Source organism: Pseudophryne corroboree, chromosome 6 (genome assembly GCF_028390025.1).
Source record: "Pseudophryne corroboree isolate aPseCor3 chromosome 6, aPseCor3.hap2, whole genome shotgun sequence".
In the NCBI taxonomy this organism is placed as follows: Eukaryota; Metazoa; Chordata; class Amphibia; order Anura; family Myobatrachidae; genus Pseudophryne; species Pseudophryne corroboree.
The window spans coordinates 84,401,792-84,426,876 of record NC_086449.1 but is presented as its reverse complement, the minus strand read 5'-3'; the positions used below and the strand labels follow the sequence as shown (position 1 = coordinate 84,426,876).

General features: G+C 44.4%; 1 long non-coding RNA gene and 3 other non-coding genes across 4 annotated transcripts; 2 read left to right on the top strand and 2 right to left on the bottom strand.

Moving 5' to 3' along the window:
- Positions 1–205: 205 nt before the first annotated feature.
- On the top strand, positions 206–346 carry LOC134938550 (U4 spliceosomal RNA). The gene has a single exon (XR_010181085.1). It is a non-coding gene; the product is annotated as a U4 spliceosomal RNA (small nuclear RNA).
- An 8,044-nt stretch (positions 347–8,390) lies between these two features.
- On the bottom strand, positions 8,391–8,463 carry TRNAK-UUU (transfer RNA lysine (anticodon UUU)). The gene has a single exon. It is a non-coding gene; the product is annotated as a tRNA-Lys (tRNA).
- Positions 8,464–13,088: 4,625 nt separating this feature from the next.
- LOC134934837 (uncharacterized) lies at positions 13,089–18,378 on the top strand. Its single transcript, XR_010179826.1, has 2 exons — positions 13,089–13,387; positions 18,041–18,378. It is a non-coding gene; the product is annotated as an uncharacterized LOC134934837 (long non-coding RNA).
- LOC134938465 (U4 spliceosomal RNA) lies at positions 16,396–16,536 on the bottom strand. The gene has a single exon (XR_010181014.1). It is a non-coding gene; the product is annotated as a U4 spliceosomal RNA (small nuclear RNA).
- Positions 18,379–25,085: the final 6,707 nt, after the last annotated feature.

Here is a 25,085-nt window from a genome sequence, read left to right as displayed (position 1 = left end):
CGCCACGCACCCAGCGCTGGGGACAGACAAGCTGCCCCAGCGCTGTCCCCAACTAGGGACAACACAGATGTGCCCACAGGGCACATCCTTACATACCCATTCCCACAATCCTCTGCTCCAAATGAGATGTGAACTAAAGGCTGTGTCTCCATAATCCGAGTCAGGGTTCTATGAAAGGTGATCCCTGCTTGACGAAACACTAGTTAGCTTTGCGCAGTGGCAGTATCATAGCCAATGAGGTTTATCCGAGGCGTGATTATTGCTTATTGAAAACTTTTCCCAATACCCTGCCATGATGATTTGAAATATAGTCAGCATCGGCAATTTTTGACAGTCTCTCTGGAGACTGATGACAGTGTTAAAAATAGAAAATTAAATTAATGGATAGATTTTTGATTTTCATTCCTTTCTGATCAGCAGTGTTGTTCTACTGAATGAAATGTTTACAAATCAATTCGTTATGCAACATTAAGATTTTGCAACACATCTTTCAGATAATCAGCGTTATTAATTTACTGAAATTTTGTATTTCTTTGGTGTAAATTTTTTGTGTGTGGTTTTTTTCCTGGTAAAATAAATGAAAAATTCACTATTTTTTCCTTCTGTCAAGGGCGTAGCTACCACAGGTGCAGGCAGTGCAGCTGCTATGGGGCCCAGAGCTGAGAGGGGCCACCTTCCCTGTCACAGTTACATGTGTTATATACATTTTTCACCATTGGCTGGTACGTAGGGGTCCTTTCAGACTTTTTCCTGGGGGCCTGCAATATATCTAGGTATGCCCCCTGCTCATTATAGTGTGGTATAAAATGAACTGGAGGGCATTTTAATGTTATATAATATGAACGGGGAGCACTATATATCATAATGTGAATTGGGGGTACTATACGGCACAATGTGTACTGGCAGCTCTGAAATGTGACATAGGGTGAACTTAAGCACTACTGCGACTCAAAAGAAACTAGGGCACTACTATGGGGCATAACATTAAATAAGGCTCTACTATGGTTCAGAGAATGAATTAGGGCACAAAATTAACAACTGCTGCAGAGAAGCGTCTCTCTAAAAGCATTGGGACGGGGCCCCTTCAAAATGTTGCTATGGGGCCCACAAAGTTCTGGCTATGCCCCAGCCCTGTTTATTTGGTTTACACATTGTAATAGATGATTTATAAGCCAAAATTAATTTTGTACTATAAACTGTTACATGAAAGTCCCAGTATAATATACTTTGCTTTTGCAAGGATCAGTCGGCAAAACAAGCTAGTGACTACATTCCTGCTGCTGCTGTTTGCACTGTTCTACTACTCCACCCCTCCCCTCCCCATTCCATTCCCCTTTTGTCTCTAGCCTCCACCCCCTCCCCATCTCCTCACCTATGCTAAATGGCCAGATACACTAGATATGAAAGAAGGCTGACTCTCCAAAAAATCCCAGATTTAAGCGAATTAAAAAAATCAAATACAGATTTTAGTAGAGGAAGGCAGAGCTAGTTGTGACAAAAATACAGAAATTCAGATATCTCAGAAATCTTTACTCATAACCAAACAGAAAAATGTACAAGCAAAAAAATATTCTTTCTTCTGTTTATATTGGGTGTATAAGTTACATCCAATAATTAATATTAACAATAAAAAACATGTTTTTTGGAACAAAAAAAATCTGCACCTGACAGGGGTAACTTGTTACAGGGTTTGTTACCAATAAAATAATCTATAAAAAAATCTTATTATAGAAAGCATTCATTCGAAAATGTTGTACGCATATCACAAAATTACATTTGGCATATATTGATGACAGTGACAGACTGATGACAATGACAGACATCACTCATCGTATTCACTGCCGATATCTGATTCGCAATTAGGGCCTAATTCAGACCTGATCGTAGCAGCAACTTTGTTAGCAGATGGGCAAAACCATGTGTACTTGTGTACTGCAGGGGGGGGGGGGGGGGGGAGATATAATATGTGCAGAGAGAGTTAGATTTGGGTGGTGTGTGTTCAAACTGAAATCTAAATTGCAGTGTAATAATAAAGCAGCCAGCATTTACCCTGCACAGAAACAATATAACCCACCCAAATCTAACTCTCTCTGCACATATTATATCTGACCCCCCCCCCCCTGCAGTGCACATGGTTTTGCCCAATTGCTAACAAACTTGCTGCTGCGATAAACTCAGAATTAGGCCCTTAGTGCGAGTAAATGCTACCACATCACATCTTACGCACACGCTTTGAGCCCACCCTTTACATGCAATACACTGGACCCACTTCTCTCCAGGTTTCGACATATTGTAATGCTTAGTACACATTGGGGGTCATTCTGAGTTGTTCGCTCACAAGCTGCTTTTAGCAGCTTTGCACACGCTAAGCCGCCGCCTACTGGGAGTGAATCTTAGCTTATCAAAATTGCGAACGAAAGATTAGCAGAATTGCGAATAGACACTTCTTAGTAGTTTCTGAGTAGCTCCAGACTTACTCGGCATCTGCGATCAGTTCAGTCAGTGTCGTTCCTGGTTTGACGTCACAAACACACCCAGCGTTCGCCCAGACACTCCTCCGTTTCTCCAGCCACTCCCGCGTTTTTCCCAGAAACGGTAGCGTTTTTTCACACACACCCATAAAACGGCCAGTTTCCGCCCAGAAACACCCACTTCCTGTCAATCACAGTACGATCACCAGAACGAAGAAAAAACCTCGTAATGCCGTGAGTAAAATACCTAACTGCATAGCAAATTTACTTGGCGCAGTCGCACTGCGGACATTGCGCATGCGCATTAGCGACTAATCGCTCCGTTGCGAGAAAAAAATAACGAGCGAACAACTCGGAATGACCCCCATTATACAGAAACACTCGTCTTCAGAACTCAATCTTTTGGCCGCTTTCTTTTTTTTAGATTTTGATGACATCTTCTAAGTCTTTTTATTTTTGCCTTCATTCCAGAGTAAAGATTTATTAACTTTCTGTAGTTTTGCCTTTTTTTTTTCTTCTTCTTATATTTGCCTCTAGTTCTAGCTGATCTTTAATGGGAGTGTCAGTGAGTATCACAGTTTTACATTTCGCATGCTTGTGCGACCTTTCCTCTCTTTTGCTTTTGCAAACGGCCAAATCTGCTCTGGTGATGTATGGTGCCTTTTATTGGTTCCACTTGTTGATGACTGGGGCTCTAGCTCAAAATATTGTTGGTATATGGGCTGCTGCTCATCATCCTTGCCTAATGGTTTGGCCATGGGATGATCTGTAGCCGCTGATGGTAGAAAATCTTCATCACAGTATACGTCATGGTTAAATGGCCAAATGCCGGAGACTTGGAAGCCTGACATTAAGGGGGTCAATCTACTAAGCGTTGGATGGAGATAAAGTCGCTGGGGATAAAGTACCAGCCAATCGACTCCTGTCATTTTTCAAACACAGCCTGTGGCATAGTAGTTAGGAGCTGATTGGTTGGTACTTTATCTCCATCCAAGGCTTAGTAAATAGAATCAGTTACAGAGGGAAGGGGGCCCTAATTTGCATAGTAAATAGACCCCTATGTTCTTAGGTGTTACAGCTAGCGGCAAGGCTTGTTTTGCAACAGTTGGTATGTTGTAGATTCCCATTGTTATCCTATGATTGCTTTTCATCCGTCCATCTGTAGAATTGTTCACGGTCGTTTGAAAGGGCCATAAACTGACCTATCCAGAGGCTACAATTTATGTGATGTGTGTGGAGGAAACTAAAGCAGAATAATGCCATTGCCTTTTGCATACTTCATGCCTACAGTTGAACGATATGTTGCATGATTGTCAAGGAGATGAAAAGTTGGTATTTCTGGAGTGCATTATACGTTTTTCGTGAAGTGTGTCATGAAAAGTAAAAATGCCTCATCATTTACTCATCCTCTTGGATTTGCGGTTCCGATCCTCCCTGCTGGACTGTCTGTTATAAAATATGGCTTAAAAGATTTGTGCAGAAATATAAAAAAAATGGAGGAACTGAATTTCCACTAGCACTGACCATCGCAATCATCACCACTAGCGTTCCCCTCTCCGCAGATGTAACGGCTCCAATTTGCTTCTCTTCTTTAGTGACAAGAATTTTCAATGGCTTCTGAGCAGTCATAACTCCCATTTGGTTGATGTTCCATATGTCTTGAAACTTAAAATGAAATCTCTCATATACGTCAACGAGGTTTTCCTAAAACTCGCCCATGTTATGTTTATGAAAGCTTGTGGCTCTACTCAAGTTAATTGATTCAGGTCAGGGACGGACTGGGGCCAGAATTCGGACCTGGCATTGTCATGTGTGTGCATGCCCGGCACAGGGGGAACACGGGCACGGTGCAGGGGGTGTGCCGTGAGTCAGGGGTGTGTGGACTCACAGCACCCCCCCATTTTGTTGATATGCACACTACGGGAGGGGGAGGGCATACTATAGGCGGGGGTGCCCTGACAGGTCACACGGGGGCGTGCCACAAGTCATGGGGTTGTTGACTCATGGCACACCCCCATTTTTGTTAGAACAGGTAGTTTGGGGCACAAACAGAGGGCCGGGAGCTGCACTGCCCGTGGTCTTCCCTGCTCTCTCTATGACCAGATTGGCCCACCTGCCCATCAGCTCTTCTGCCAGATGGGCAGTCCGGCCCTGCTTCAGGTGTACGAATGGACAGAATTGGATTTCGATTCATGAAACCTTTCAACCAATCTTTGGTTGCAATTCTTTCAATATTCCAGTTGCCTGTAGTTTGGATATTATTACCAAAGCAATATTCATATACCAGTGTTTTGGCATCAGTCCTAGTCAATACATAAAATATTTTACAACATTTATATATGTATGATGCCAGTTCCTGTTCATCTGAGAATACTTGCCTGGGTTTAGTATATCCTACCAATTTTGTTTTGCAGCTAGCTTTCTCTTTTCACTTCATATATTGCAGTGTCATAAAAACAATTTTATGAAAATCAGCTCCGTTTCTTAAAGAAAATATGTTCCATTGATGACATAATTTGCGGCCGTTTCATAGGTAGTTTCAGGTATTGTTCCTCTGTCTGTTTTCTTTCATTTCTAAACATGGCAAACCTACGTATATAGAGAAGCAAAAGAGAATCTAAACCAAAAAGAAGAATGGTAAAAATGGTAGTATTGTGGTGTGGGGCACGTTGTTACAAGTAACACCTTGCCTCTGATATTGTGTAACAACCTGCCCTAGATAACGTCAGATAACAAAGATGGCCATAGTTCGATTTCCATGCTTCATTTCCCAATTGTAACAATGATAATACATTAATGGTCTGAGATTCTAATAAAATGAACGATAATCCCTTACCTTTAACAGTCCAGACAAGATATGACTTAAAATGTAGGTGAAAATTATTACTTTGTAACAAGAAAAATGAGATTGTTTAGGTACCTATTACATAAACATGTCTGCGTTAGTGTTTAGCTCTGACGGTAACCTGTTCAAACTTCTTCTCGAGCCGCGGCGTGACGTTGGCGTGGTTTTAAATTCAACTTGCCTCTGTAACAACTAACCCCGCCTTCTCCTATACCTGGACTTTTTTTTTTTTAATAGACTTCCAGTTGCAAACACATGCATATACTCCAGGATAACACATTACATGTAAGACGGCTGTGGCAGTAAATTGTCACTGTTAATACAATTCTGTTACTGGTTTATCATGTAATTGTTTGGTAAACTCCATTGCATTAGCATTGCAGTTTAGTACTGTTTAAGTACTTGAAAATAGGGATGGCCATTGGTGGTTTACACATTGGGGGTGATTCCGAGTTGTTCGCTCGCTAGCTGATTTTAGCAGCATTGCACACGCTAAGCCGCCGCCCTCTGGGAGTGTATCTTAGCTTAGCAGAATTGCGAACGAAAGATTCGCAGAATAGCGAAAAGAAATTTCTTAGCAGTTTCTGAGTAGCTCGAGACTTACTCACAAATAGCGATCAGTTCAGTCAGTTTCGTTCCTGGTTTGACGTCACACACACGCCCAGCGTCCGGCCAGCCATTCCCCCGTTTCTCCAGACACTCCCGCGTTTTTCCCTGGCACGCCTGTGTTTTTCCGCACACTCCCAGAAAACGGCCAGTTTCCGCCCATAAACACCCACTGCCTGTCAATCACACTACGATCACTTCAACGAGGAAAAATCTTCGTTCGGGCGTGAGTAAATCTACTAAGTTTTGTGTTAAAATACAAACCGCATGCGCACTGCGAACCATGCGCATGCGCATTTTTGCCTTAATCGCTCCGTTGCGAAAATCGTCAACGAGCGAACAACTCGGAATGACCCCCATTGTTGACTAGCATCGATTCAACCATTGATTATGGGGAGCCGTTGATGGTTTTTCCCACCAATGGTCACCCCTTCTTTATAATTCATTCAGGTGTAAGCCAATGAAAGCCCGGGGGCGGAGCTTCATCAGAGTGTTGGGGCACAGCTAAGGTCCGTGTCCCTTGGAAAAAAATAATTGTTGCTTGTGCATCAATTGTGGGAAACCATCTGGTTCTGCCCCATTGATGGAAAAAGTATTTAACACTTGCCATAGACCATCGATGATTTTGAATCATCAATGGTCGATGGCCAAAATAGATATATAGGCTTACCGTACTATACCTTAAAACTGGAACACACATGACTTACACAGGCTCTTAGACTGGCTAACTTCAATATATATATTGTATACAAGAAGAACTTCCAGCACCAAGGCGCAGTATTTCAATTATCACAAACGGTCAGATAAAGAGAACATATACAAAATAACTTCTCAAATGACACTCCCTAGACAATATATATAGGGCGTCAGCTCTAGCCACAGTATATGAAGCAAGGGTGAGATGCCACAAACACACCATATTTGTTTTCCATTTTTTAGGGGGGCACGATACACCAACTTGCCTCCCGATGACTGGGATGAACTTACGACAGTGACTGTTAGTCTGCCTTGAGGAACGAGGTTGGGAATGCCTGATATAGGTGTTTAACATCCTTTACCTTGGCTATATGTTGCTCATAATGCTGTCTTTAACACCGAACAGTTAAGATTATGAATTATTAAAGTAATCCACAGCAAGACGTACATCATTATTATTTTAGTGGTTCTCAAATTCTCTCCTCAAGTTACCCTACCATAACAATCCATGTTTTATGGAAACATGCTTATGCACAGGTGTTATATTATCAGGGAGGGGTTGGGGGAGTCTTTGATCGCCCACAGCATTGATTTGCAAAGCAGCCGGTGGTCACTGAATAGATGCCGGATCTATTCAAAGCAGGGTGGTGAGTTGGGAGCTGCCCGGCTGTTGTGGGAGGACTGGACACTCCCCCAAAAGACAGAAATCATGAGGCCACGCCCTCTCAGTCAAGGCCACACTCTCTCAGCCGAGGCCACACCGCCTTTCCATGTCCCCATTGCCCCGTCACCTATTACCCCTTTCACATTGCACAAATAACCCGGTATCGACACGGCATATTGCCGTGTCGACACGGGTCAGTGTGCGATGTGAAAGCACTCTGCTGGAATTAGCGGGTCGCCTGACCCGGTAATTCAACCCGGTATAAAAGAAGGATTATACCCGGGTTGAATACCGGGTCAGGTGCAGTGTGAATGGGAGCCGCGTCGATGCGACACGGTTCCCATTCACAGCATAGGGAGACGCGGCGCAGGAGATGAGCCGCCTCCAACCCCGCCCTGCTGCTGCTGCGCCCCACCGCTGCTATGGCAACCGACCCGGTATATTGCCGGGTCGGAAAGCCACCATAGCAGAGCAAATGCCGGATCCCACCCGGTAAGGACACGTTTCTCTTACTGGGTGGGATCCGGCATTTGTGATCTGAATGCGGTATATGTCTACCAGGAGGGCCAATGGCCTTATGGTACATTCCAGTCAAGCAGCAGATACGCCTCTAAGCGCTGTGCTCAGCTGGTGGGGATTCTTTAAAACACGATGTGTCCTGATGTCACATTGTACAGACTCGTAACTCCACCACCACCCACCACTCCTCGAAGGCCCCTAGAATTGTGGGTCTCTAGGCACCTGCCCAGTATGCCTATATGTTAACATGGCCCTGGCTAAGCCCATAATTATCAAGTATCTTTTCAAATACACATTTGAAAAAAAAAATACTTAATATAGATTGTAAGCTGACAAGCATTGCTCTCTTACCACTGTGTTTGTTATTAAAGTCTTGTTTTATTAATGTCCTTATTACTGAACAGACTATGCTGGTGCTATATAAGTAACTGTTAATAAATATAAGCAACTAAATTATATAGGAAGAAGTTTGAAAAACCCACTTCCAAATACACTAGACTATTATTTGTGCATTTATCTGTGATTTAATAAATTGTACTGTATGATGGGAGGGTTTTGTAAATCCTGTTAAATATAAACTAAAGGCAAACGCCCGAACAGGGACTTGAACCCTGGACCCTCAGATTAAAAGTCTGATGCTCTACCGACTGAGCTATCCGGGCTCTGAGTAACTGAGAACAAGCAAACAACATCTGTTGGAAGGCGTCCATTTCTCTGTTATGACATCATTGTCTTTCATTAGCCTCATTTTCATAGTAAGTTTTTGGTTCTGGTTTGGTTGTGTCTATGTTGCCTTCGTGCAAAGGACCTGGACGTGACAAAACGAGTGGGCAGGAGACAACTTCCGCCCTTACAGCTCCTAAATGTTTCCTTCGTTCTCCGTTCGTTTAGGGTATTTTTTTTTTCTATGCAGCATTGGACCCCTCGCGGGCTCGGTGTCTCGCTTCGCTCGCCACACTTTTCTATTCCAAATAGATTGTGACATGGACCCAGGGGGTTATGGGAAAGGTCCTTAGCGCAAAGAGAATCTAGACGCAACCGTTCTGGTTTCCTCTGACATGCAGTGTAGGTATGGAATGATATGTTAGTGTGTACTGCCACCATGTGGTGACACTATACTATAGCATGAAAGAAAGATAAAGTTTTTTCTCTTGCTTTAAAAGACAAGTTAATGTAAAAGCTTACAAGATTAAAGTCCCAGTATCACAGGCGTGCGCAGAGACTGACTGGCGGGTGCCGCTCCGGACTTCCCCCCCTCCACGGCATTATAGTGTTCTCTCACCTCCCCTGTTCTGGATATAAACTGCTCACCTGGGCGGCCCAGGTGAGCGGACCAGGTGAGCAGTCTATATCCAGGACAGGGGAGGTGAGAGAACACTATAATGCCGTGGAGGGGGGGGGAGTCCGGAGCGGCACCCGCCAGTCAGTCTCTGCGCACGCCTGTGCCCAGTATGATAATTCTTTGTGCAGTGATCAGTCTGCAAAGCTAGTGACTAAGGCCGTGTACACACGGTGAGATTCGGACTTATCCGATTCTCACTGTGCGACGGGGGGCCGGGTCGGCACTTAGCCAGTATCGCAAGCACATAATGAGTGTGCTTGCGATCCTGGTTCTGTGCGATTTTGGCTAAGTGTCAATCCTGACTATCTCTTCTATAGAGATAGTCAGGATTGACTTGCCTGCACAGCCTATTTTTTCGGCCGATGCCGACCGCGCGGGGCCGCGCATCGGCATCGGATCGTGATCGCAAGGTGACTGTCACCTTGCGATCTGCACTATCTTTTCTTCCGATTCTGACTATATAGTCAGAATCGGACGAAAAGATCTTACCGTGTGTACACACCTTAAGGGAGTAATTCAGATCTGATCGCAGCAGCAAATTTGTTAGCTAATGGGCAAAACCATGTGCAGTGCAGGGAGGGGCAGATATAACGTGCAGAGAGAGATAGATTTGGGTGGGTTATATTGTTTCTGTGCAGGGTAAATACTGGCTGCTTTATGTTTACACTGTAATTTAGATTTCAGTTTGAACACACCCCACCCAAATCTAACTCTCTCTGCACATGTTATATCTGCCCCCCCCCCTTGCAGTGCACATGGATTTTCCCATTAGCTAACAGATTTTGCTGCTGTGATCAGATCTGAATTAAGACCTAGATTCCTGCTGCTGCTTGTACTGTTCTACCACTCCACCCCTCCTCCTTCATCTCCAGTCTGCACAGAGGTGTCACTGTGTCTAGTGACACCCGGTGCTCACTCTGGATCACCCTGCATGCCGAACATGGGAGGCAGCCTTACATAAAGGTGGGTATCCCGATGGCATCATTCTGGGGGCATGCCCAGCATCTCCAGAGACAGTCTGCCTGCGCTGTTGGCTCCTCCTCTATGGGAGGAGCTGAGTGCTGCGGGAGAATATCACAATGTAGCATCCAGCTCCTGTCACTGCAGAGGAGCCACCATTTTGATGTCACCCCCTCCAAGGGGGCCAGCACCTCCCTTGTGACGTCATTGAGTCTCCACCTCTGAGTTCCCTGTCACCAATGGAATATGCAGTATGATTCTTTGCAGAAGTAAATTGTACAAACAAGGGTATACAATTTGTTTGGGACCTCTATGTTGAGAGAGGTTCAGTAGGGAAAGTCGGCGCAAGGGATCCTGACCTTCAAAATAACGTCAGGATCCCAATTGTTGAAAAGCTGACAGAGATGAGCAAGGGGTGTTATCTTCTCTCCCCTACCACCCTAACTGCAGCCTAACCCTAACCTCCTCCCCTTAGTGCCTAATCCCCATCCCCGTTGCCTAAACCTAACCCTCCCCCCGCAGCCTATCCTTTGGAGGGGGGTGCCTAGCCCCTCCGGGGCACAGCCTAACCATAGCACTCCCCCCGCTGCCTGAACCTAACCTCGCCCCCCCCCCCCCCTCCCCCGCGGCTTACCTCTCCAGTGCCGCGTTGTCTGGACGTTTGGCATCCCAGCTGTTGGGAATCTAGAGCCGGGATGTGTACCTATTCGGTATGCCATTTTCGGCATTCCGAATCGTGTCAGGATTCCAACGTCGGTATGCCAACTGCTGGGATCCCAACGGGTGGGATTCTGACTGCGTCCCGTTGAGAGAGCACAGCACCCACAGCTGATTCTGAGGCTTCCACATACAGAATAAATGGGTCTTGTGGATGGGAATAACATTACTGGAGCAGTCTAGAACACCTTTTTGAGCTGACCGAAGGCATTTTGTGTTTGACCAGGTGCAGATGAAAGGTGAAAGCTGTGAAGGGCTGTACAGTCTTAGGGGAGATTTCCTATAATAATTGTCGGAGCCTATGAAGTGCTGAGTTTCCGTAACATCAGATGGAATCGGCCAATCTTCAACTGCACTGTTTTTTTTCTTTATCCGTTCAATTAAACTGTTACACATAGATTAAATGCATCTAAACCCTCAGTCAGATACAATCAGGGCCTGATTAAGGGTTCCGGCTGCCCTAGGCCAATACAGAAGTGGCTGTATTGGCCTAGGTTGATCAGGCCCTGGAGCCAATTTCACACCCTCAGTTCAACAAACAAAACCTTATATCAAGTACTTCAATCACAGAACCATAGATAATGATACAGAATGCGGAAATGTTCACCTGCAGTGGGTGTGGTTTGCCTGACAGCACATAGGCAGAGCCAGGATAGCTCAGTGGGTAGAGAATCAAGCTTTTAATCTGAGGGTCTAGGGTTCAAGTCCCTGTTTGGGCGTCGACTTTTAGGTTACATTTATAGGGAACAGAAGAACATTCCTCTATATTAAACTAAATGGGGGAGATTCAAATGTTTGAAAAGTCAGTTGGGAGTCTGTTTTTTCCTGTCTATTAGATAGGAAAAAAACAGACACCCAACCGACTTTTCAAACAATTGAATTCCACCCATTAAATCCCAATTAAATCAATAGACAAGAATATAGGGTTTTTAGGCACCAGATACTTATTCGAATAGCCTCATTCACTGAAATCAGTGCCAGGTCAGAAAAAAAACCTACCAGTGCCATTTTTACATAGATGAAACAGCCTGGATCAGCCATTTGAGAGTGCTTTAGCCCATTTGACTGCAGAGCCAGAACTCCATCATATGTTTTGGTAATAGCTTAGAGATGGACATTAATCGCCAATACAGCTCAGTGGTCACTTGCCAATACATTGTGATTTTGGATCGATTCTCAAGACATGATGTATAGGGGTACATTTACTTAGCAGTGATAAGAGCGGAGAAGTGAGCCAGTGGAGAAGTTGCCCATGGCAACCAATCAGCACTGAAGTAACATCTATAATTTGCATACTATAAAATGATACAGAGCTGCTGATTGGTTGATGGGGAAATGTCTCCACTGGCTCACTTCTCTGCTCTTATCACTGCTTAGTAAATGTTCCCCATAGATAGAATTGATCCAAAATCACGAATCCGCAGCAGCGATACATTTACCTGTTCCACAGTGTCCCTGTTCCACTGCACATTTTTTACTGCACATGAGCAATTTTAATGGCTGTGCTAACTGTGCATTCAGAAAAATGAATATCAATTTTAAGAAAGGACGACGTATGTGCAGCGGGAGGTGGCGGTGACCGTGTTTTGTGGATCGATTCTTTCAATACATTGTCTCCAGATTATTTGTATCTGGAATGAAGATTAATCTGTTTAAAAGATTGAATTCCTAATTGCGTTAACAAAAAATTTAATAATATTCCATATAATCCATCATAAAGATTGGCACAGTACATCATTTAGCATATGCCTAAAAAGTCTATAGATTGTAAGCTTGTGAGCAGGGCCTTCCTACCAGTGACATGCGGTGAGGCAGAGTTTTTCCTGTCATACTAACATATAAACCAGAGTTTTGACTGTATAAAGTAGGGATGGACATCGATGGTCGATGTTTCCGAACCATCAATGTTTTTGTTTCCATGGTAGTGGTTTTAGCATTTAATGGTGCCCCCCCCCGATGTTTTTCACCATCGAATGATAGTGATTCGATGGTCTTCCGATGGTGGCTTGTATTTTCTAATTCCCAATAGCTATGCCTCCCCTTGCTGCTGTGTCTGTATCAGGGAAAGCTCCTAAATTCGCTGGAGGCTGTCTGACACTCTCTCTGCTTCACACATGAGCCTGCTCAGCCAGTCCCCTCTCCCCCTCCCCTCTCTAGGCTGCTGCTTAGCAACAGGGCCCACTGCTAGCTCTGATTGGCTCTCACTGACTCAGAGAGCCAATCAGAGCACAGACCTCACCCTGCAGCAGCAGCAGCAGAAGCCACAGACATACGGAGCTGAGGAGGATTCAGGGGAGGAGACAGAGTGACCTCACTGATCTTTATATCACCCCAGCTATACACCACCGTTTTGGACTGTGGAAAGAACCAAGAGAAAACACAAAAAAATGGAAAGAACACACAAACTCCACACCATAATCATCAGAATTGGTCCCATGTGAGACAGCAAAGCAAACCGTGCCCTGAGCCAGCTGCCATCCACATTATTGTTAATGGGTACTGAGTCTGAACCTCATGTACCAAGCTCCAAAAAGGGTCCCAGGTTACCGACATCTGGCTCTGATGGTGTGAGTCGCTTTATGCCTATGAAGGAATTTTCAGAGGTGAAGGCTATTATGATTTCTCTCCTGCAGTCTTTGTCCAGCACTGAGGAGATGCACATGGCGCAGTGTCAGTCACTGTGCAGGAGTCTTGCTCAGCGCTGAAAGTATGGCGGTACGGGGCAGTACGGCGTACCAGTAAGAAATTCCCAGCCTGTACGCCGTACCATCCACCATACTGCAATGCTGCATCCCACTGGCTTCGTTCTGTGTGAGGGGAGGAGAGCGCAGCCCCTCTCCTGCCCCTCAATTCTCTTTGATGCCCGTTCTCACTCTCCATCGGCGGCGGCTAGGTCAATCTGAATAAGGCACCGGTTTGCTAGCCAATCAGAGCTCGCGGACCGGCAGCTGCGGCTCCTGATTGGCTGCCGGTCCGCGGACTCTTGATTGGCTAACGAACCGGCGCCTCATTACAGATTGACCCCGCCGCCGCTGCTGGAGAGTGAGACCAGGCATCAAAGAGAATTTAGGGGCAGGAGAGGCGTTGCGCTGTCCTCCCCTCACATAGAAGAACCAGCCAGCGGTAAGAGGTGGTGGGGGGGGGGGGGGGGGCAGGCAATGAGCACACAGTGGGGCAATGTATGTCTGGCACTGTTGGGGCATTGTATATCTGGTATAGGGGGGCATTGTATATCTGGTACAGTGGGGGCAATGTATAGCTGGCACAGGAGGGCATTGTAATTGTATATCTGGCACAGTGGGGGCATTGTATATCTGGCACAGTGGGGGCATTGTATATCTGGCACAGGGGGGCAATGTATATCTGGCCCTGTATCTGGCACCGTGGGGGCATTGTATATCTAGCACCGTGGAAGCATTGTATATCTGGCACTGTGGGGGCATTGTATATCTGGCACTGTATCTGGCACCGTGGGGGCATTGTGTATCTGGCAGCGTGGGGGGCATTGTATATCTGGCACAGTGGGGCATTGTATATCTGGCACAGGGGGGCATTGTATATCTGGCACAGGGGGGCATTGTATATCTGGCACAGTGGGGGCAATGTATATCTGGCACAGTGGGGGCAATGTATAGCTGGCACAGGAGGGCATTGTGATTGTATATCTGGCACAGTGGGGGCATTGAATATCTGGCACAGGGGGGCAATGTATATCTGGCCCTGTATCTGGCACCGTGGGGGCATTGTATATCTGGCACCGTGGAAGCATTGTATATCTGGCACAGGGGGGCAATGTATATCTGGCACTGTATCTGGCACCGTGGGGGCATTGTGTATCTGGCAGCGTGGGGGGGGCATTGTATATCTGGCACAGTGGGGCATTGTATATCTGGCACAGGGTGGCATTGTATATCTGGCACAGTGGGGGCAATGTATAGCTGGCACAGGAGGGCATTGTGATTGTATATCTGGCACAGTGGGGCATTGAATATCTGGCACAGGGGGGCATTGTATATCTGGCACAGGGGGGCAATGTATATCTGGCACAGTGGGGGCAATGTATATCTGGCACAGGAGGACATTGTATTTGTATAGCTGGGGGCATTGTGTATCTGGCATTGTATATCTGGCACAGTGGGGCATTGTATATCTGGCACAGTGGGGGCATTGTATATCTGGCACAGTGGGGGCATTGTATATCTGGCACAGGGGGGCAATGTATATCTGGCCCTGTATCTGGCACCGTGGGGGCATTGTATATCTGGCACCGTGGAAGCATTGTATATCTGGCACTGTGGGGGCATTGTATATCTGGCACTGTATCTGGCACCGTGGGGGCATTGTGTATCTGGCAGCGTGGGGGGCATTGTATATCTGGCACAGTGGGGCATTGTATATCTGGCACAGGGGGCATTGTATATCTGGCACAGGGGGGCATTGTATATCTGGCACAGTGGGGGCAATGTATATCTGGCACAGTGGGGGCAATGTATAGCTGGCACAGGAGGGCATTGTGATTGTATATCTGGCACAGTGGGGGCATTGAATATCTGGCACAGAGGGGCAATGTATATCTGGCCCTGTATCTGGCACCGTGGGGGCATTGTATATCTGGCACCGTGGAAGCATTGTATATCTGGCACAGGGGGGCAATGTATATCTGGCACTGTATCTGGCACCGTGGGGGCATTGTGTATCTGGCAGCGTGGGGGGGCATTGTATATCTGGCACAGTGGGGCATTGTATATCTGGCACAGGGGGGCATTGTATATCTGGCACAGTGGGGGCAATGTATATCTGGCACAGGAGGACATTGTGATTGTATATCTGGCACAGTGGGGCATTGAATATCTGGCACAGGGGGGCATTGTATATCTGGCACAGGGGGGCAATGTATATCTGGCACAGTGGGGGCAATGTATATCTGGCACAGGAGGACATTGTATTTGTATAGCTGGCACTGTGGGGGCATTGAATATCTGGCACAGTGGGGGCATTGTATATCTGGCACTGTGAGGGCATTGTATATCTGGCACCGTGGGGGCAATGTATAACTGGCACTGTGGGGGCATTGTACTGTATATCTGGCACTGTGGAGGAAATGTTACTTCATCATTGGGCATTGTGTGTGTATATTATATATGTATATTATACACACAATGTTCAGTGATAAAATATGTTGCCCAGAGTCTGGCCCTGCCCCCGATCCCAATTCCCATCTTGCAAAACGGAAATGCAAGCTTTTACGCATGCGCTAGTCATATAAATAGTTTTCACCATCGAATACTTTTGATGTGATGGTTATAACCATCGCATCGAAAGTTTCAATGGCGGAAGCATTGCCATCATATGTATAAAGTATATGAAAAATACAAGGAATATCTTATAAAAAATCTTCTTTGTATTGTTCTAATCATGGATTGATAAAAGGCTAATTTTAGATCTTAAAAATCCTCTGCCTAGCCTACAGTAACAATGAGTTCAATCAGATGTTTCTGTAAAAATTAACTACAGTATGTGGCGTGGCTCAATGATCTCCCCTATTTCATAATCTGTTATTAAACACGTTATTCAGTCTCCAGAGAGACTGTCAAAAATTGCCGATGCTGACTATATTTCAAATCATCATGGCGGGGTATTGGGAAAAGTTTTCAATAAGCAATAATCACGCCTCGGATAAACCTCATTGGCTATGATACTGCCACTGCGCAAAGCTAACTTTAGGCTTGTCAAGCAGGGATCACCTTTCATAGGATGCTGACTAGTATTATGGAGAGACACAGTCACCAGCTCATGTGGAGATGGGTAATGTGGGAGGGAATATGCTAATAAACCACTCCCCCCAAGCTCAAGCATTTCCTTTTATAGCACATGGTGCCTCGGGCCATTGACGAGGAGGTTGTGTCTATGTTACCTTCGTGATGAGGACCTGGAAGTGACATAACGAGAGGGCAGGAGAGAACTTCCGCCCTTACAGCACCTAAATGTTTTCTCCGTTTGTTTGAGGTTTATTTGCTTTTCTATGCATCACTGGACCCTCGGGGGCTCACTTCGCTCGCCACGCTTCCGGCTCGGTGTCTCGCTTCGCTCGCCACAGGTTACTATTCCAAATAGTTTGTGACATGGACCCAGGGGCTTATGGGAAAGGTCCTCTCCACGAAGGAAAACTAGACGCTACCTTGACGAGAATGACTGCAACAACCCATCAGGAGAACCTTTTCTTTTTTTTTAAATGTCTTTATTGGATTTTTCAAAAAAGTACAAAATTTGTATACATTAAACAATATAAGACTAGCATACATTGAAATATAGATGGAATATAATATACATTCGTAAACAGTAAGATGTTGAAGGATGAATAATAACTCTAAATTATAGAATGTTAGAAATAAATTAATATTCTATGATATTCTCACCTCAATCACCCCATATCAGGAAACCAAAATAAATCCTTGCAGTGGTAATATACTGTGTCATAATTTTTTTCTGAACAGTAGGTTTCCACTGAACTGTCAAGTAATCTCATTCAAACATGCTATTGTAGATGTAAAAAGAAAAAGAAAAAAAAAAGAGAAGAAAAGAAAAAAACGGTGTCATCAAAATAGAAAACAACTAGGAGAGGGTAGAAGCATAGAGAAGGGGGGAGATTAGAAAAGAAAAGGGTGGGAAAACAAGATGGGATGCAGGGGGTGGGGGCAGGGTGGAGAGCCACCCAAACATTATTTAGCTATGCATATTAAGTGCGTCGTTGTAGAAAGCCAGTAAAGATAGGAATATATTAGACTTTAGACGTCTATCACCAATTAACATCAAAATGAATACCAAGTCCATATATATAATTCCCACTTCAAACAGTAGTTTAAAAAATGTCACATATATGTGTTTGCTGTTCTATAAGCCTAGTCTTTATATAATAACTCCATTTTACGCTGGGTCTCTGGAACATTTTCGTATCTATCAAAAAACATATATCTGTCTATAAGAGATTCTACCCCGGATAGAGTTGGGGAGTGTTTGTTAATCCATGAATTAAGTATTACTTTCTTTGCTGTTGTAACTAGAATACTTAAAATGGGAATTAAATGTTTCTCAGTTAATGAAAAGTTCCATACCTCAAAATTGGCAAACAATAGAGCTGCAGACTTAAGAATATTCGTAGTGAGAAGGAGTTGGTAATATAGATTATGATTTTATACCAAAACTTTTTGATATGTCCACAGGTCCAAAGGTTATGGAGAAGAGTTGCGGGTGAGTATCCACACTTTGGACATCTACCTGATCCATCTGTTACACAGTGACTTCTCTGGCTCTGGGAAACATATGCCCTATATAACGTTTTAATGTGAATTTCTTGCAGAATTGAGGATCTCGGAATACGCAGAGTTGTACCATAATATTTGAATAATGTGTCCTCTTGTATCAATAAAGGGAAATCTTTACTCCAATTATCTGTTGAAGATTTCCAAAGATTTTTTTGTCCATGTTTTTAAAATTTCTGCATAAACAAGTTTGGGTTTGTATTTGTTTTGTTTAAATTTAATAAAAATCTTCTGAATCGGGTCTAAAAATTTATTAGAGAATGTCTATCTGGGTAAAGATGTTGCATAGTGTGTTAACTGAAGATAAGGAAAGTAGCTGCCTATAGGTAGATTATATGTTCCCTGTAGAGTTTTAAAAGAAATGAGGGTCAAACACCTGAGATATAAGTTTTAAACCTTTTTGATGCATTCGAAGAAATGCGGAACTATCCATGTCTGGGGTAAACATTGGATTTCCTCTTATTGGTATACATTCTGATTGAAGAGGATTTCGCCCTAATCTAAGATTAACCCATCTCCATGCCTCATACGTGTCTCTAAAAAATATATTATAAAGTATATTACTGGGTATCATATGTTTGGGAGTGTGCAACAAGGCTCCTGGGGAAAAAGGAGCTAAGAGTGAACTTTCCACATCGTAGTTAGAATAAGTACTATGGGGGTCATTCCGAGTTGATCGCACCAAGCATCTTTTTGCTGCTACTGCGATCAACTAATCTCCGGGGGAGATTAGTTGATCTATGGGGGAGTGTATTTTAGCATAGCAGGGCTGCAAATGCTTGTGCAGCCCTGCTATGCTAAAAAAAAAAGTTTCCTGCAAAACAAGACCAGCCCTGGACATACTTACCCTGTGCGACGGATCCAGCGATGATCGGCTCGGCTTTGAAGTCAGATATCCGCCCTCCATTCACCTGGACACGCCTGCGTTTTTCTTACCACCCCCCGTAAACGGTCTCCAACGGTCAGTTGACGCCCCGGAACGCCTTCCTGCAGTCAATCTTCTTGCAATCGCGCTGCTACCGCTTTTTCCGCCGTCAGCGTCGTTGCCCGGCGATGGCTGTCACCGGGTAACGATGCACATGCGCATTATGGCCCATGCGCAGTAGTGAGCCGGTCACAGCTGTGCAAACGAAAGCATGCTGCGATCGGGTCGGAATGACCCCCTATGTTCCATCAGCCAATCCAAGGCATACCTAAATAATATAGCACAAGAGTAGTATGCCAGGTCTGGAGCCTCCCTTCTTTTTAGATAATTTCAATTTTTGATGGGATATATGTTTTTTTTTGTAATTTCTATATAAAATTTTGTATATAGCTTGGTGATTAGTTTAATATCGCTCGAAGACCGTTTCAAAGGTAACATCTGCATTATGTATGTTAGTTTTGTCAGGAGAACTACCTCCACTCTACCTAGCTAAGGCAGAGGTAGGTCATGCCATGTTTCTAGAGATTTAGGGGTATATTCAATTGAAGTCGAAAGCTGCCGTCTGTCGAAAAGACGGCAGTTTTCACCTTTTTAAGGTCGGAAGGGGTTCCGACCTATTCAATATAACCCCAAATTATTCGACAAGTCGAGGAATTCGACTTGTTGAAAAGCACGTGGATCGGCGGAATAGCTGCCGATCCGCGTGCTTGTGTCGAAAACGGTGCCAAAACCGTCAGGTTTTGGCCCCTTTTCGACCATCTCAATTCGACTTTAAAAAATGTCGAAGTGAGATGCAGGAGCACAGACGGGGAAGAGACGCAGGCAGATGGGGGAGAGCAGCACCGGAGGAGACGGGAGAGACGCAGGCAGAGTGGGAGAGCAGCGCCAGAGGAGAAGAGGTGGAGACGGTGGGGGCAGATGGGGGAGAGCAGTGGGCAGCGTAGCTGGAGGTCACAGCCGCTGCTCACAGCAGCGTCCACCCGGTCTTCAGCAAGCGGGACCTCGTTTGCTGGAGCCGGGTGGATGCTGCAGTGAGCGGCGGCTGTGACATCCTCCGGCTACGCTGCCCGCTGCTGTAGCACTGCGCTCCCACATCTGCCCGTGGCTGTCCCCCCCCCCCCCCCCCCCTCAGTCTCCTCCGGCGCTGCTCTCCCGCTCTGCCCGCATCTCAGCTCCTGCATCTCAATTCGACTTTTTTAAAAGTCGAATTGAGATTGCTTTGAATAGCCCAGGTCGGATCCATTCCGACAAATGAATGTTGGAATGGATCCGACTTTAATTGAATATACCCCATAGTGAAGTGGGAAATAGCTTGGGTAAAGTTACACTTGTATAAGTTCTCCGTTGTATTTGGGATTTGAAGTCCAAGATATTTTATCTGAGATTTCCCTATTTTTTTATAGAATTTAAATTATTCACTGATGGTAAAGTGGGGGAGGGTCCTTTTAGTATTAAAAGTTCAGATTTACAAGTATTTATTTTGTAGCCGGAGAAAGAACTAAATTGTGCTATAATGTCAAAGGCTATTGGAATTGAGTGAGACGGGTGAGAAAGCAATAAGAGCATATCGTCCGCAAAGAGAGATATGTGCAGATCTTGATTGCCTACCATAATACCTTGGTAAAGAGGGGATTGGCGTGAAGCTATGGCTAAGGTTTCAAGTGCCAGGGTGAATAGGAGTGGCATCCTTGTCTTGTCCCTCGGTGTATAAAAAAGGGATCTGACATTAACCCATTGCATATAATTCTCGATGCCGAGTCCCTATATAATGTTTTAAGTATACAAATAAATTTATCTGGAAAAGCAAAACATTTCAAGGTGTCAAAGAGGTGATCCCAGTGCACCATGTCGAAAGCCTTTTCGGCGTCCAATGACAATATTGCTCTGGGAGTCACCGGCAAAGCGCACTGAGAGTCATATACTGTAGATCATAGGTCTGCAAACTCGGTCCTCATTACCCTCACATAGAGCATGTTTTGCAGGTAACCCAGCAGGTGCACAGGTGTATTAATTACTCACAGGCAAATTTTAAAAGGTCCGCAGGTGGAGTTAATTATTTAACTTGTGATTCTGTGAGGAGACCTGCAAAACATGCACTGTGTGGGGTAATGAGGACCGAGATTGCAGACCTATGCTGTAGAAGTAGATAATACTCGGCGAATATTCGTTACTAGATTCCTGCCTGAGATGAAACCCGTCTGATCCCGGTGTATTAAGGCTGGTAGAATAAGTTTCAGTCTGTCCGCCAGTATCGTAGTTAGAATTTTATAATCAATATTAAGAAGAAATATTGGGCGGTATGACCCAGGATCAGACAGGTCCCTGCCAGGTTTCGGAAGAATCCACAATGAAGCTGTTTTGAAATAATTAGGCATTTGGCCTGATGACAAGATGGTGTTATAAACTCTTACTAATACCAGGGCTACTTCCGAAGCCATTAATTTGTAAAATTTGGGGATGAAGCCGTCTGGGGCCAGGGGCTTTACCTAGTTTGAGGCGAGAAATCGCAAGTGAATCTTCTTGAAGGGATATATCAGCAACCAAAGACTCACCATCCGAATTGAGGTATTTGTAGATCCGAGAGCAGTGTTCCTATCCGAAATAGGGGATGAATATAAAGATTCAGAGAAATCTTTCAAGACTGAGGCTATCTGTTCGTTAGATGTAGTGAGTTCACCATCTTTCTTTTTCAATGGGTGAATGGTAGAGGGAGTACGATAACCTTTGAGAAGATTCAACATTAGTTTGCTAGATTTCTTGGCATACTTATGTAGTTTAAATTTTTTAGCAAAGAATAGGATGCTTTGATTTTAACAAATATACCCTCAAATTTTGATTTAGAGTCTTGGTAGGTAGTTCTGTTAGCGGGGGAGGGATCAGATTTATAGCTTTGAAAAGCTAGAGTGAGCTCGGCTTGGGCCTGTAAGAACTCTTGAGTAATTTGCTTCTTATGAGCTACTGTATGTGATATTATTTTTCCTCTTATTGTGTCCTTATAGGCTTGCCAATAAAGAACTGGGTCTTCAGTCATTGAATTTAATTCTGTATAGTTATTCCACGCTGTTTTTACCGCCCGTTTTAGTCTGTTGGAGGTATATGCTGTGGCTGGGCATCTCCAACTTATAAAGTTGTCTTTTTCATGGGAAGTTTGCATGACCGCGCAGACTACTGCGTGGTCAGATATATGGATAGGTTCCATGCCGGAGGAAATGATTTTGGGTAACAAAGAGCTTGATAATAGAAAGTAATCGATTCTGGACATGGTTGCTTTTGAAGCAGATAAGCCAGAGTAGTCTCTATCTGTTGGGTGCATAGTCTGCCATATATCTAATAAATGTAGTTGTTTAGTAAGAGAAGGAATTCCTAGTTGCGGGAAGATTGTATCTAGGTGGCGGCGCAATTTGTCTATCTAAATATAAGGATGAGGTCAAGTTAAGATCTCCACAGAGAATAATTGGGAAGTGCATCAGTGGGGTGAGCATTGAGATTCTATTCAGAAAAAATTGCTTAGAATATAGATTTGGTTCATAAATATTAGACAAACATATTTTTGTGTCTCAAAGGTTATATGACATAAAACATATCTTTCTAAAGGATCAGATACAATATCCGTCACTACTAAATTCAAGTGCGATCGTGCTAACATAGATACTCCTCTGGCCTTTGAGTTGTAAGAGACCGAGGCTAGGACCTACCATTGGAGTAAGTTAAGTTTAAGAGTCTCAGTAGGTGTTAAGTGTGTTTCCTGTAAACATATCAAATCTACTTTCAATTGCTTCTGATACATAAGTATACGTTTTTATTTTTGGGGGGAGTTTATACCCCCCACATTCCAACTACCGACCTTTAGCGTCATATTATATCAGTACTGGAGAAGGGCTTATGCCCATCGGAATTATACCATATTACAGTTGAGAATAGAATCTGAGAAACCACAGAAAGCATAGGCTCAATACATTTTCAGACGAGTGTGGGTGGAAACAGAAAAGGATAGCATCAAGTTTGGGGGAATAAAAAAAAGCAACAAAAAAAGGTATATCTGGAAACAACAAAACAAAACATGTCGAACATTAAATAAACTTCCATGGCAGTAGTTACTGCTCTTGTGGAGAAGCATAAATGTAATAATTTGAACATTGCTTCTGCACAACAAGTAATAAACTATAGCTACATTTTCGAATATACTCAGCGCTCGGTAAAACAGCATGAATGGTTTCTAAAATCTTATGAGATGTAATCAGAGGGCGAGCGGTAAATGGGGGCTACTACTTGCTCATGCATGAAAGAATTGTCATTTCAAAGCAAAGAAACATACAAGAACTTACTGAACAAATATATATAACAGGTAGTCGTCAGCAGTGCTACTTTCAGAAAACACATATCGCTGCTGGCAATCAGTCACACTCCATCATATGAGAGTCAGTAGATACTGTATATCACCCTCACATTACTGAAGATACGCCTCTGCATCTTCAACTGTGAGGAAGTCTTTAAACAAGGATCCCTCATAGAGCTGTAGCCTGGTCAGATAAAGGAGAGCAAATCTGCGATTATCTTGAATAAGGCGTGAGCATAAAGGTGCAAAGTCTTTTCTAGCTTTGGTCAGTTCCACCTAATAATCCTGGAATAGTAGGATCTTATGACCATTCCATGAAGTATTTTTTATTTTACAAGAAGCTACCTACAGAAGTTCCTTATGGAGATAATTGAGGGATTTGAATACCACCGCCCTACGGTCCTAATTCAGACCTGATCACTAGTAAGCGATTTTTGCACTGCTGCAATCAGATAGTCGACGCCTACAGCGGGAGTGTATTTTAATTTATTTTTATATTTATTTATATAGCAACTCTGGATCTGTGTAAGGTTAAATATTACACTGCGTCTTAGATGCTACATGTGGCGTGCATTCCACATATAGATTGGAAGATAATGCTGGAAGGTGTTGTTCCACAACTCGTCAGTAGGGGTCACTGGTAATGCTTAAGAATCAAAATGATGGTCTCTACTTGTCAACTAAACTTTAAAGACGAGGACCTAAAGTATATATACATATGAGTAGCCAAGATAACCTGGTAGTGCGTCTGCGCTGCCAAAGGGGATTTCTGGAACTTGATGGGGGGCTGGAGTGGTTAATATTATATTGTATTGTATTGCCGGCTCTGCAAGAAATGTAATGCCAGACTCAGTGCCGTAACTAGGCATTTTAGCGCTGTGTGCAAGAAACGTCATTGGCGCCCCCCATGCAAGATAGGGGCAGTGCGCACCGTAGGCAAGCAAAAGATATATAGGGCGTGGCTTCACAGGGAAGAGGCGTGGACACAAAATAATACCAATTCATACTATGGTGCACAGTAGTCTCCATTATTCAAATTACGCTGCACAGTAGCGCCACTACACCAGGTAGAGTCCCTTTTACACATTACAGCAGACCGTCCCCCTTTTTACACATTATGGCAGACAGCGTCCCCCTTTTTACACATTACGGCAGACAGCATCCCCTTTTTACACATTACGGCAGACAGAGTCCCCTTTTTACACATTACAGCAGACATCGTCCCCCTTTTTACACATTACGGCAGACAGCGTCCCCTTTTTACATGTTACGGCAGACAGAGTCCCCTTTTTACACATTACGGCAGGCAGCGTCCCCCTTTTTACACATTACGGCAGACAGCGTCCCCCTTTTTACACATTACGGCAGACATCGTCCCCTTTTTTACACATTACGGCAGGCAGCGTCCCCCTTTTTACACATTACGGCAGACAGCGTCCCCCTTTTTACACATTACGGCAGACAGCGTCCCCTTTTTACACATTACGGCAGACAGCGTCCCCTTTTTACACATGACGGCAGACAGCGTCCCCCTTTTTACACATGACGGCAGACAGCGTCCCTCTTTTTACACATGACGGCAGACAGCGTCCCCTTTTTTACACATTACGGCAGACAGCGTCCCCCTTTTTCAGAATAGAGAGAGAGAGAGCGAGAGAGAGAGAGGGATACTTACCATCGCTCCT